At 44.1% G+C, this 13955-nt stretch overlaps 1 pseudogene; it reads left to right on the top strand.

Annotated features, from left to right (window-relative positions):
* Nucleotides 1–2510: 2510 nt before the first annotated feature.
* On the top strand, nucleotides 2511–2680 carry LOC141120749 (U2 spliceosomal RNA; annotated as a pseudogene).
* The last annotated feature ends 11275 nt before the right edge of the window (nucleotides 2681–13955 follow it).

The following is a 13955-nucleotide window of genomic DNA, read 5'->3' as shown; positions in this document are numbered from 1 at the left end:
TGGTGGCCAGTATAGTGCCCCCTTAAATTGGTGGCCAGTATAGTGCCCCCCTTACATTGGTGGCCAGTATAGTGCCCCCTTACATTGGTGGCCAGTATAGTTCCTCTTACATTGATGGTTAGTATAGTTCCCCTTACATTGGTGGCCAGTATAGTGCCCCCCTTCCATTGGTGGCCAGTATAGTGCCCCCTTACATTGGCAGTCTGTATAGTGCCCCCTTACATTGGTGGCCAGTATAGTGCCCCCCTTACATTGGTGGCCAGTATAGTTCCTCTTACATTGATGGTTAGTATAGTTCCCCTTACATTGGTGGCCAGTATAGTGCCCCCTTACATTGGTGGCCAGTATAGTGCCCCCTTACATTGGTGGCCAGTATAGTGCCCCCTTACATTGGCAGTCTGTATCGTGCCCCCTTAAATTGGTGGCCAGTATAGTGCCCCCCTTACATTGGTGGCCAGTATAGTGCCCCCCTTACATTGGTGGCCAGTATAGTTCCTCTTACATTGGTGGCCAGTATAGTGCCCCCTTACATTGGTGGCAAGTATAGTGCCCTCTTACTTTGGTGGCCCGTCCATTAGGACCGCCTGCCCCAATCAAGGTGCCTGGGGGCCACCCCCCAAAAAATTTTTGTTTTGACCAACAGCTGTCACTGGTGGCCAGTATAGTGCCCTCTTACACTGGTGGCCAGTACAGTGCTTGTAGTTCAGAAACACGTTTACTATTTGTCCCGTTTTCCCGTGGACAGACCCCTAAAAAACAGGAACTGTCCCCAGGAAAAACGGTAGTAGCATAGGCTACAGTGCTTGTAGTTCAAAAGTTATATACATTACGGCGGCCCCCGCCCCCCCCCCCCCCCCGGATGCATGGATTTCAATGAGAGGAGGTTTTTTTTTTTGTTTTTTAAGCACTACTTGGCTGCTTGCTGCCACTGGTGGCTGGTATAGCGCCCTCTTGCACTGGCGGCAAGTTTAGTGCCCTCTTGCACTGGCGGCCAGTATAGCGCCCTCCTGCACTGGCGGCCAGTATAGCGCCCTCCTGCACTGGCGGCCAGTATAGCGCCCTCCTGCACTGGCGGCCAGTATAGCGCCCTCCTGCACTGGCGGCCAGTATAGCGCCCTCCTGCACTGGCGGCCAGTATAGCGCCCTCCTGCACTGGCGGCCAGTATAGCGCCCTCCTGCACTGGTGGCCAGTATAGCGCCCTCCTGCACTGGTGGCCAGTATAGCGCCCTCCTGCACTGGTGGCCAGTATAGTGCCCTCTTACATCCGTGGCAAGTATAGTGCCCTCTTGCATTGGTGGCCAGTTTAGCGCCCTCTTACATTGGTGGCCAGTATAGTGCCCTCTTCCATTGGTGGTCATTGTAGTGCCCTCTTACACTGGTGGTCAGCATAGTGTCCCGTTACATCTGTGGTCAGTACAGTCAGCGCAAAGGGAGTATTTTCCCATCATATAAAATCCTATTGCCATCTATATTAGATAGTAAACGATTACACACAAGATACTCAGGTGTTTTATTTCCTGCAGCTGAATGCATTGATCAAATACTACATCACACCGATAGATGTCTTTTTTTACAAACACACAATTATTTACAATGATATTTGGCGGAGATCTGCACTGCTCACGGTCTTTGGTAGAGAAGCGTCTTCTGCATTGTCCTCAGCTGGTTACACCAGGGTGTGTACAGTAATGTAGGGGGTGGAAGGGGAGTTTAGAAGAATAAAGAATTGCACATCTCTTCCTGTTCTTTGAACAAAACAAACCGGGTTATGTGAGAAACATAAAGGACCTTTTTTTTTTTTTTTTTTCCTCTTTAAAGCAGTTCTAGCGTTCTGCCAGGACACAATGAAGACATTTCATCTTGTGTAACGAACACATGAAGAGTGGAAAGTTTTTTTTTTCTAGCAGGAAGAGGTATCTGTGGGTGACCTAGAAGACGCCTACTAAGCATTGAAAACCCAGAAAGCAATGGTAAAAAGTCCCCATTTTTGGACAGTTAGGATGATATGGCCATTTCTGCGGCAAGAGCAGACGCCACTGCTCCCCATTCCATGACGTGTCAACCTTAAAAACTGTATCTGATTGCTGGGGCTTCAACAAAGATAAGCCAAAATCGATGGGGTGTCTTCTACTCCAGCCTTTTTTAACCAGGGTGCCCAGGCACCCTGGGGTTCCTTGAGGTTTCTTCAGGGGTGCCTTGGCAAAATGCATCAAAAATTGTATACAAGCCAGCAGGTGGATCAAGCTTGCCTTTTAGTTACACAAAGCCACGGGTTTTCATTACGCACTATGACGACTTTCTAGACACTGGCATCCTAATAACCAATGACGTCATCAGTTGATAAGGAGGATGTCTGTTGCCTCCACAACATCCTTGTTTGACCCTTCTGTGCCCTCTTCCTAAGCACTGGGGTGGCATTAGCTGACTGATGGTGACAAATTGAGGGAGAAGAGAAACATTGGAATACTAGTCAGTACCAGTGTGCAATAGTGTATTTGCTTTGGAAGAATTTGCTTCTTGGCCTTTTAGCTAAGATCAAGTGTAGTATCTGTTCTTATCAGTTTTTGGAAGGGAAATCAGGGTCTCTCAACCAGGGTTCCATAGAAGTCTAGGGTTCCTCCAGAGGTTTCTTGGGGTTCCTTGAATAATGTGAAATATTTGCCGATTAGATAAGTTCCCACTGACATCATTGATCTTTTTAGCTATTCTTTTAGGATTCTTCCCAATGACTACACGTGTAAAGAGCATTCTTCCTTCTGACCATCACACTAATGTATCATGAGTTGTAGACATTTTTAGAAGGGGTTCCCTGAGACCGGAACGTTTTTTTCAAGGGTTCCCCTGTGTTGAAAAGGTTGATAAAGACTGGATAGGCGTTCTGGCGAGTATCCCTTCTGATGTAATTGGTAAGGAATGAGGATGGTAAGGGGAGGGCCTTTTTCCTCCTGGGGTGAATCTGGCCTTACAAAAGGCTTGTTCCCAGTTGCAGGCGAGGCTCTCCCTAAGCTGTTTAAATTCTGACGCCTCCTGGTAGGGATGGGGCTGCACTGGTCTGGCCCAAGGCCAGGCCCCGAAAGAAGCCCGTGGTGTATGTGCCCCTGGAGTGGCAGTCCAGGGGTGCCGTAACTCTCACTGTGTTAGTGTCCCACTTTGAGTTTTACTGGCACAGAGGTCACTGCACCATACACACTTTTTCCGCACCTGCCTCTAGGGCCGAGCCTTTTGCCTAGGACCAGAGGAATTTTTTGTTCCTGGCCCAAGGGCCAGCCATTGTAATGCACAGTGGCACCTTTCACTTCTCCTCTCTACTTCCTCCACCCCCCCTTATTTATTTATTTGTGTGTTTCTTGTGTCACTTTCCCCTTCTTTTGTTGATGTACACTTTTTCACGTTTGACTGGTAGGGTGTAGGTCCTCGGGCCTGCCCTGAACGTCTTGGGAGGGGGTGGACATGGCCTTCTGGCTTGGTTCGCCCTCTCTCATGGGGTCTCCCTTCAGGGGAGCCCCACCAAGTACTTGGGTTGGTCTGTTTCGGCAGACCTCCCAGCGAAAGGGGTCCATCTGGTTTCGGCCTGATGGACCATGTAAAGTACCCCAGTCCCCGTCTGGAGCCCAACGCACTGGGTATCAGGGCTTTCTCTTCGGAGGTGGACTATGTGCACACCCTGTGCATATTTTGTGTTTCACTTTTTTGCACCGGGTGGTGTCTGAGTGTGTTCACACACCACAGGCTTAAAAAAAAAAAAAAAATTTGCTTTGGAAGAATAAATTCCCTCCAACGTTGGGTGTCCTACATGTGGATGTTGTTGCATTATGTCAAGCTATTAGAATAGGTTTTTTTTTAGTATTTTGGAATGGGGTGCCTCGAGACTGTGCAAAAATTTTAAAGGGTGCCTTGAAATGGTCTATAATGTTAAAGGGTGACTTGACTGGAAAAAAAAGGTTGAGAAACACTGTTCTACTCTGTAGGATCTAACTGGGCTGTTGGGTTATGCCAGGGAACACAACATTTACACTAGGTCTATAGCCAGCATGGCCATTAAGGGCAAAGCAACAGGATTGCTTCAAGACCTCCATCAGCAGTATATACTAATTTCTTCCACTCATATGGAATGACCCATATGGTGGAGCATATGGGTCATTCCATATGACAGCAACGGGCCAATCATTGGTGTGCACACACATGCAGAGCAGTGGATGGTGTCAGTAGAGCAAAGATTGGTGTCAGTAGGGCAGTGGACGGTGTCAGTTTAATTATTATTTTTTTACATTTTTTTTAATTATTATTATTTTCACAATATAATTTTTTTTTTTTTTTTACTTTTTTTAGGAGCCCGTTTATGGGGCTTTGGTGAAATATCAAGGGTCTAAACAGACTCCTGATGTCTCACTTTTGAGACAGAGAAAGAAACTGAGGACAGAGATTTCCCCAGTCCCTTTTTCTGCAGCCTGCAGTAAACATAGTTTACTATGCTTCAGTTAAGAATGAAGACAGGAGCAATCGGTACAGATCACTCACTGTGTTCATTCAGAAAAGGAAGGGGCCAGTTAATTAAATATTTACCAGAACCTTCCCCACTCCTGAGGGGAGAGAAGCTGGCAGCACTGCAGGGGGGGAGACAGGAAGCAGGGGAGCTCCGCACGGGGCGATTATGGTGTGCCCAAGCACCTCCGACACACCCTGTGTAGGAAGTCCACAACCCTGGGTATGCTTTGACTCTGGTGACTATGGAGGTCTTCAATAATGTTAACCACCTATGTGGGCACATAACGTATTAACTTTGGGGTTTGTTCACACCAACTACATTCGTGCTCAACACAGTCCCAGTGCAAGATCAAGGCAAATAGTCAGGTTTTCAATGGTGCCAGTTTATACCAATACCCTGCTTTGGCACATGCTGAAAAAATTGATAGATTTTATCGCATTGTGCAATAGGAAAAGAAAAAAAAAAGATCTCATGTGGTTGAGTCTCAATAAAAGAACAAAAGACATATAAATGCACTGCAAAGTGTTAAGAAAATGCACATTTCTGTAAAAAAGAAAAAATGCATGGAATGTCAACGCACATGTTTTACTTGTGCTGCGAGTGATCCAAAACTAAAAACACCTTTCCGAAACTAAACGTATCAATTGAAATTAAGCACGGTATCCAATCTCAAAAAAATAAATCCAAAAGGAAAAACACTGCACCAATATTAAAACCATTTATCCCAAACTAAAAACTTCATCAAGAACTGAAAACCGTATCTAAAAATAAACATATTGATTGATTTTGGATCAGTGTTTCATTTTCAAAAACATCAATCCAAAATGAAACGCTCTATCAATACTAACAGTCTATCAAAGAATGGTTAAGTACCAGAATGCAATAGCAATTGAGATTTAAAGAGGACCTCCAGTCTCCCCCCCTCAAAAAAAAGTTAAAAGTCAGCTGTATCTGTTGACTTTTAATATAAGGACGCTTACCTGTCCAGGGATCCAGCACTGTCCTCACCCGAGCCAGTTCTTCAGTTGGATTCGGGTCCAAGCGCCGGCATCTTAACTAAGGGAAGCCGGCAGTGAAGCCTGGAGGCTTCACAGCTAGTTTCCCACTGTGTATATGCAAACCGTGCTGCACTTTGCAAATGGTCCCGCAGTCTCCTGGGACCTGTGATGTGTCTGTGGGGGAAGGGGGAGGGCCAAAATTCCACTCGTGGCTATCCAACCAGAAGTGGGTCAAAACTAGGTACCTGCTCTCCCAAAAAGTGCCAATTATTATAGCGGGGGGGGGGGGGGGGGGGAGGGGGGATACAAACTAATGTAACTTTCCTTCTTGGGGGCAGTTTGTCTTTAAGTTGTGGATATATCTTGATATTGCTCCATGTAGAAAGTGGAAAATAAACAAAAAAAATTTGAACTAAGACCCATCTATCCAATACAAAACACTGCAATAATACGAAAAACATCCAAAACTAAAAAAAGTGTATCCAAAGCCAAAAAAAACGGTGATTCAAAACTAAAACCCACCTACTGCAAAACTAAAGCTACCTATTCAAATCTAAGACCCCTATCCCAAACTCAACCCTCCTATCCCAAACTAAAACCTCCTATCCCAAACTAACCCCCCCTATACCAAAGTAAAACCTCCTATCCCAAACTAAAAACCTCCTATCCCAAACTAAAAACCTCCTATCCCAAACTAAAAACCTCCTATCCCAAACTAAAACCCTCTATCCCAAACTAAAACCTCCTATCCCATATATCCAAAACTAAAACCTGTATCAAAAACTGAAAACTATATCTAAAACTAAGCATATCAATTTAAATGAAATACAAAAACATATATCCAAAACGAACTGTATCCAAAGCCAAAACACCATCTCCCGAACTAAAACCATCTCTTCTAAAACTAAAAACTGTATCAAAAACTGAAATCATCTTTCCAAAAAGCAAAAACTGTACCTGAAAAAACAAAAGAAAAAGAAACCAAACACCACTTTAGGCTTAAATCATTTTCCAACCCCCCCGCCCCTCCTTCTGTAATCAGGAATACAATTACTTGCACACAGTAACACAGTAGAGAATGTAGGGTATTGGCCTTCCAACTATCATTGTGAAGGACGCAACCATCATCTTCCCCCTTGGCCATATAGGTACAGCAGGTGGAATGCTGTATCTCACGGTCGGGTTATATTGATATTTCCCAGCTATGCAAATAAGTGATTCAAAACTAAAACCCACCTATTGCAAAACTAAAGCTACCTATTCAAATCTAAGACCCCTATCCCAAACTCAACCCTCCTATCCCAAACTAAAACCTCCTATCCCAAACTAACCCCCCCCCCTATACCAAAGTAAAACCTCCTATGCCAAACTAAAACCTCCTATCCCAAACTAAAACCCCCTATCCCAAACTAAAACCCCCTATCCCAAACTAAAACCCCCTATCCAAAACTAAAACCCCCTATCCAAAACTAAAACCCCCTATCCAAAACTAAAACCCCCTATCCCAAACTAAAACCCCCTATACCAAACTAAAACCCCCTATCCCATATATCCAAAACTAAAACCTGTATCAAAAACTGAAAACTATATCTAAAACTAAGCATATCAATTGAAATGAAACACAAAAACATATATCCAAAACGAACTGTATCCAAAGCCAAAACCCCATCTCCCGAACTAAAACATACTCTCTTCTAAAACTAAAAACTGTATCAAAAACTGAAATCATCTTTCCAAAAAGCAAAAACTGTACCTGAAAAAACAAAAGAAAAAGAAACCAAACACCACTTTAGGCTTAAATCATTTTCCAACCCCCCGCCCCTCCTTCTGTAATCAGGAATACAATTACTTGCACACAGTAAGACAGTAGAGAATGTAGGGTATTGGCCTTCTAACTATCATTGTGAAGGACGCAACCATCATCTTCCCCCTTGGCCATATAGGTACAGCAGGTGGAATGCTGTATCTCACGGTCGGGTTATATTGATATTTCCCAGCTATGCAAATAAGTTTACATTTAAAATGAGTAGACTGTACACCGCGTGACCCAGACAGGGATGCCTCTTCCTCTCTGACAGCTCATGTCATCTCCATGCGTTGGCTCTTCAGCTCTGTGGCTGTATGAGACTTCTGTGCGGTCACAGTGCAGACAGAGGATGTCAGAAGAGGCATGTGAGGGGGGAGGGGAGAGGGGCTAAGAATGCCACTGTTTCTGCAAAAAGAAAAAAAAACAAAAAAAAAAAACTTTTTTTATAATGTTTTCTTTTTTTTTTTTTATTTGATTTTTTTAAGCAATAGCGATCCTTATTTTTCCCCTGTTCATCACTTAGAGGCTTATTTTGGAGATTGCTGAAATAAAAACTTCAGGCCTACTCTAAAACCAAAAATCAAAAGTTGGAAAAAAGGGTATTTTACAGACTAAGGAAGGAATCAGTTATTGGCAACATTTTTGAGGAAGTCTTTATGATGTTAATGGGCAAAAAAAAAAACGACTTTTCATTTTCCATGTACCGTACTTTTTCTTGGCTCAAGGCCAACTCTGGTCAAAAAAAAATTTTTTTATTTTTTCACCTTAACTAAGGAACTGTCTTTTTTTTTTTCTTTTTTTTATTATTGCATTGTATCCTATTTCCATTTACTTCCTGTGTGGTCACTAGGACTGGATGTCTAACCAACAGGGACTTGTCCAGCAATAAAAAACCATAACTGTGGTTCTAACCTTTTCCAAATACATTTATAACAAAAAAATATTACAATTATTATTAATACATAATAATATTAATAAAAATAATATCACCCAAAATGGAGAGCTTGGATGGTACTGGGTACATTTATTTGATCTGTTTTTTTGTTTTTTTTGTTTTTTTAAACCTACTTAATATGTTCTTTACCTGATGTTATTCAAACTTGCCATAAACAGCAAAATGGTGGTCATACGGTCCACCATGGAATATACATGTACCATCTTATCAAGCGATTATGCCCTGTTGAGAAATCTCTGGTGCTAGTTAAAAAAAATGTGGGAAAAAAACCTCATCTCAATGGGGGTTTGGGGTGGTTCGTCGTTCTTCACCCCACCAGTATGGTCTGGAAAAGCACCAGATTTACGTGTGATAACTGGCTAGAGAACCAATAAGCAGCCTCTCAAAGCATATGTTGCAAGAATCTTCCAGCACACTAACCTGTCTTAACTAAGCACCAGATATCTCCAAAATGAAAAGAAAAACTGAAAACATTGTGCAAAAGATTTGAATTGAAAAAAAAATATCCTCTGAAAGGTCTTCTGGGCCTCCCTTGGCTTGGCCAAACTGCTACATGGACCCGGCTGGAAGTGAATAGGGGTCTTTTGGATCCCCTAGCAGTCAAGTCTTCTCCCAGAAAGTAGCACTGGCAATTAGCCCCTTCATGATGGCCCAAATCCGAACAAAGCATAGGAGAAGCCAAAAAAAGGTTATCTACAGTACATCATAATGACCCCCATAAGGCCTTGCACCATGTTATCAATGCTTGCCTACTGGCTCAGTATTTGGGGAAAGGACCCTCACTACTAAAGGTTTGGCAGTAGGAAGACCTTTAATTTGGTGGGGGTTCAAAGATTTGGCAGTAGGAGGACTGCTGAGTTAATAAGGGGTTTAAAGGTTTGGCTGTAGGAAGACCTCTAAGTTGGTAAGGGGTTCAAAGGACAGATGAAGAGAATTTAAAAAAATATCCCCTGAAAGGTCTTCTAGGCCTCCCCTGGCTTGGCCGACCTGCTATACGGAGCAGACTATTTGCCCCAGTTCACTGGCTGGAAGTGAATATGGGTCTTTTGGATGCCCTAGCAGTCAGTTTTCTCCCAGAAAGTAGCACTGGCCATCAGCCCTCCCATGTTGGCCCATGTCCAAATAAAACCTAGAAAAAGCCAAAAAAAGTTATCTACATCATAATGAGCTCCACAAGGCCTTGCACCATGTTATCAATGCTTGCTTACTGGCTCAGTATTTGGGGAGTGGACCTTCAGTACTAAAGGTTTGGCAATAGGAGGACCATTGAGTTGGTAAGGGGTTCAATGGTTTGGCAAAAGGAGGGCCGCTGAGTTGGTAACGGGTTCAAAGGACAGATGGAGAGCATTTGAAAAAATATCCTCAGAGGTCTTCTGGGCTTCCCTTGGCTTGGCCAACCTGTTTCACAGAACAGATTATTCACCCTAGTTCACCGGCTAGAAGTGACTAGGGGTGTTTTGGATCCCCTAGCAGTCAGTTTTCTCCCAGAAAGTAGCACTGGCCATCAGCCCTCCCATGTTGGCCCATGTCCAAATAAAACCTAGAAAAAGCCAAAAAAAGTTATCTACATCATAATGAGCTCCACAAGGCCTTGCACCATGTTATCAATGCTTGCTTACTGGCCCAGTATTTGGGGAGTGGACCTTCAGTACTAAAGGTTTGGCAATAGGAGGACCATTGAGTTGGTAAGGGGTTCAATGGTTTGGCAAAAGGAGGGCCGCTGAGTTGGTAACGGGTTCAAAGGACAGATGGAGAGCATTTGAAAAAATATCCTCAGAGGTCTTCTGGGCTTCCCTTGGCTTGGCCAACCTGTTTCACAGAACAGATTATTCACCCTAGTTCACCGGCTAGAAGTGACTAGGGGTGTTTTGGATCCCCTAGCAGTCAGTTTTCTCAGAGAAAGTAGCACGGGCCATCAGCCCTCTCATGCTGGCCCAAATCCAAATAATACCTAGGAAAAGCCAAAAAAGGGTATCTACAACATGAGTACCATAAGGCCTTGCACCATGTCAATGCTTGTCTACTGGCTCATTCTTCAGGGAGTGGACCTTCACTACTAAGGGTTTGGCAGTAGAACCACTGGGTTGGTAAGGGGTTCAAAGGGCCCTTTTACTAGTTCACCCAAAGAGCAAGTTGACAGTTTGCTGCAAACATCCAACGATGGTGAATCGGCATAGTTCTCTGTAAACCGAACTCCATGAGAGCCGATAAGCTCATTGCCCATTAGAAATCACTTGACCTTATTTTGATTGTTTTCAAGAAGTTGGTCAAAGTTGTCAACTTTATATATTTTTCAACATTCCAATCGATGTCTTTATTGCCTTCACCCTACAAAATCCATATCAGTCATCCCGAACTCCTCACTGGATTACCATGTTTGCATATTTTCTTAAATAAATATTAGCTTAAAAGGGAGGAAAATATTTTATGATCTCTGAATTGTAGCCGCCGATGAAAAAGTATTTTTTATAGGGCTGGTGTCGAGTATGGGTAAGTGGTTTAATAGGGAGACTGATAAGTTTATCATTCTAAGCGATGTTGTTCCTACTTAGTATACAGAAAAGGGGCGGAAACCTAATAAATTTTAAAATACTGATTACGGTAAATGGATTAAAGAGGAACTTCACCCGGCTATGGGAAATCTAAAGGTCTCTAAGCACTGTAGCTGCTGACTTAAGCCCTCCTTTCACATTTGAGCGTAAGTGTTTTTTAGTAGATTTTGGCGTTTTTGCTTTGCTCATACAGTGCCCCGTTGTCAGTGACCGTGGGAGGTACAGTGCCCCGTCGGTGTCAGTGGATGGAATAGTGCCCTACTGTTGGTGTCAGTGGAAGGAATGATGCTTCATCTTTGATGTCAGTGGGAAGAACAGGGCTCCAAGGACCAGATCCAATCAAGCAAAGGGCCACAGTTTGGAGACCACTGGTCTATAGTAAAAACACACGGCCTTAAAGAAGATTGTGTACAGTGACAAGCTTCAAGATGCTCTGGGGTGAATGGCCACCATTTAATATAATAGGAATCTTGATGTTGAGCATTGAAATACCAACTTACAAGCCAATCAAGTCCAACCCGGTCTTCTTCATACATGACTGATTTTCCATGCCACCATCTTGTATTCCCGGCTGTCATCTTCTGATGTCTCACAGCCGGGCCCCCTTACTGCAAACACGCAAGATTAAGACTGCGGGAAGACTGGTCCTTTAAACCTCCTGAGACGTTTAACACATTTCCCCTGAGGCTGTGGGTGGCCAAAAGGAACGTCTTCCTCACCTAGGCCTGGGACAAGACAGTGGGAGAGAGCACCACTAGAAAACAATTGACGCAAGGGTACCACAAAGATGCTCCGGCTCTGAAAAAAGCAACTGAGGGTCAATGGGTTAAATATAGAGATACATTTCCCGTGTTGCAGTCAGGGCCGGGACAAGGGCTGGGCAGAAGGGTCGTCTGACCTGGGTGCAATGGTTTATTGCAGAGATGAGGGCGCCCTGTGCCAGTTTCTTCTGTTACAAGGCTGACTAGAGTAGTGACAGCGACATCAATGCTAACCCTAAGGGAAAGTGGGGTGGGGAGTGGCACGGTTTGGGCGCTGGATGACCTTGTCCTGGCATTGGTTACATTTAATTAGGGTATAATAATGACCTTGGTCTTTTGTTTGTTTTTTTTTCTGGTGATGTTATAAATAAAGGAAAAGAAAAAAATAAAATAAAGGGGAGAAAAAAAAATTTTAAAAAAAAGGGGAAAAAAAACATATACAAAAAAAAAAAAAAAAAAGGGGGAAAATGTAATGACCTCTGAATTGTATCCGCAGATGAAAAAGTTTTTTTTGTAACACTGTAGCCGAGAACTGACAATAAAACAGAATAATCTTCCAAACCGGAGATTCTGGTAAACGAGAAATTAAGTGACTATTAAATGACCTCAGGGCTCCAAACTGGAAATTTCACTTTGATTCCAGTGGAAACAAATGACACCTATTGACTATACATACCTTTCACTTTTCCTTTCCTGCCTTTCACTTAACTAAAAGGCCAGCCTGCTGCCTTATCCGCTGTGACCTTGACTGGTGAAGGTGTGCAAGTTCATTAAACAGAAAAATGTGGAAGAGGAAAAAAAAAAAAAAATTCCTCGAAGTTGTGTAATGAAAAAAAAATTTAATAAAATCTGGAAGATTGGAAACTGAACAGGATTGTGTTCAGCGTATTAAGTCATTGACGTAAATGGAAATATATGGAGGTCAGACTGGGGAGGGGGTGAAGGCAGTCTATGGTATGGCTGCCATTCCAGGTAGTGGGAAACTACAAGTTCCAGCATGGCCTGTCTATCGTGTAACCAGACGACTCTTAGTCCCAATGCAGGAAGTGAGATTCCACTGTGTATTTTAAAACTGGAGGACTACAAGTCCCAGCATAACTGGTGCACACTGTTATCTGACTTGGGGGACTGCAAGGCTTGCATTTCCTGCATCTAACAAGACTAGGGGACTAGTCCCAGCCTGACTGATGTACGTTGTTATGCGACTAAAGAGCCACAAGTCTCAAAATACAATGCTTGGACTTGTCGTCCCCCAGTAGCGGTCTACAATTTCTACAGGCCATGCTTTGACTTGTAGCCCCACTGGTAGCTATATACATGGTGGGAACGCCTCATAATGGGCACAGCAAGTGTACAGACCTAGGAACTCAGCACAGGGATGGTGGGAACCCCTCATAATGGGCACAGCAAGTGTACAGACCTAGGAACTCAGCACAGGGATGGTGGAAACTCCTCATAATGGGCACAGCAGGTGTACAGACCTAGGAACTCAGCACAGGGATGGTGGGAACCCCTCATAATGGGCACAGCAAGTGTACAGACCCAGGAACTCAGCACAGGGATGGTGGAAACTCCTCATAATGGGCGCAGCAGGTGTACAGACCTGGGAACTCAGTACAGGGGTGGTGGGAACATCTCATAATGGGCACAGCAGGTGTACAGACCCAGGAACTCAGCACATGGATGGTGGGAACCCATCATGATGGGCACAGGAGGTGTACAGACCCGGGAACTCAGCACAGGGATGGTGGGAACCCATCATGATGGGCACAGCAGGTGTACAGACCCAGAAACTCAGCACAGGGATGGTGGGAGCATCTCATAATGGGAATAGCAGAGGTACAGACCCAGGAATTTAGCACAGGGATGATGGGAACCCCTTTATAATGGGTACAGCGGGAGTACAGACCCTGGAACTCAGCATAAGGATGGTGGGAACCCCTCATAACGGGGGATCTCACCAAAAGATTTCCTGGGAGATAAAAGAAACCACAAGCTTCTCATGTTAGTTTTTGCTGGAAGGATCCTTTGATGGAGGTTTGTAAAGTAAGACGGCACTCGGCATTGGACGGTTCTTCTGACACTGAAGCTCTTGCAGCTCCTCCGCTTCGCCCGAGGTCGGCTTGTACAGACACGCAGCCCCCAACTGCATTGTGGTTTCCAAAAATTGCAAACTCGACATATGACATCACCAACCATCATGTTTTCCCATCAGAGCAGTCTACATCGTCCAAGGGCCACCAGTTAGGCCCAAGGCCAACCTGTTGGGCTTCTGATTGGCTGTTACAGGGAAGAGCAGCAGTTCAGATTAGCCCCCCTCATTGGCTGAAGGTACCACATGATGCAGCACATAATCACATTTAATAAAACTTCTATGTTTGTCATTGAGAGGTTG

Source organism: Aquarana catesbeiana, linkage group LG13 (genome assembly GCF_042186555.1).
Source record: "Aquarana catesbeiana isolate 2022-GZ linkage group LG13, ASM4218655v1, whole genome shotgun sequence".
NCBI classification, from domain to species: Eukaryota; Metazoa; Chordata; class Amphibia; order Anura; family Ranidae; genus Aquarana; species Aquarana catesbeiana.
Note: the sequence above shows the minus strand (reverse complement) of the source record. Positions and strands in the feature narration are given on the sequence as shown.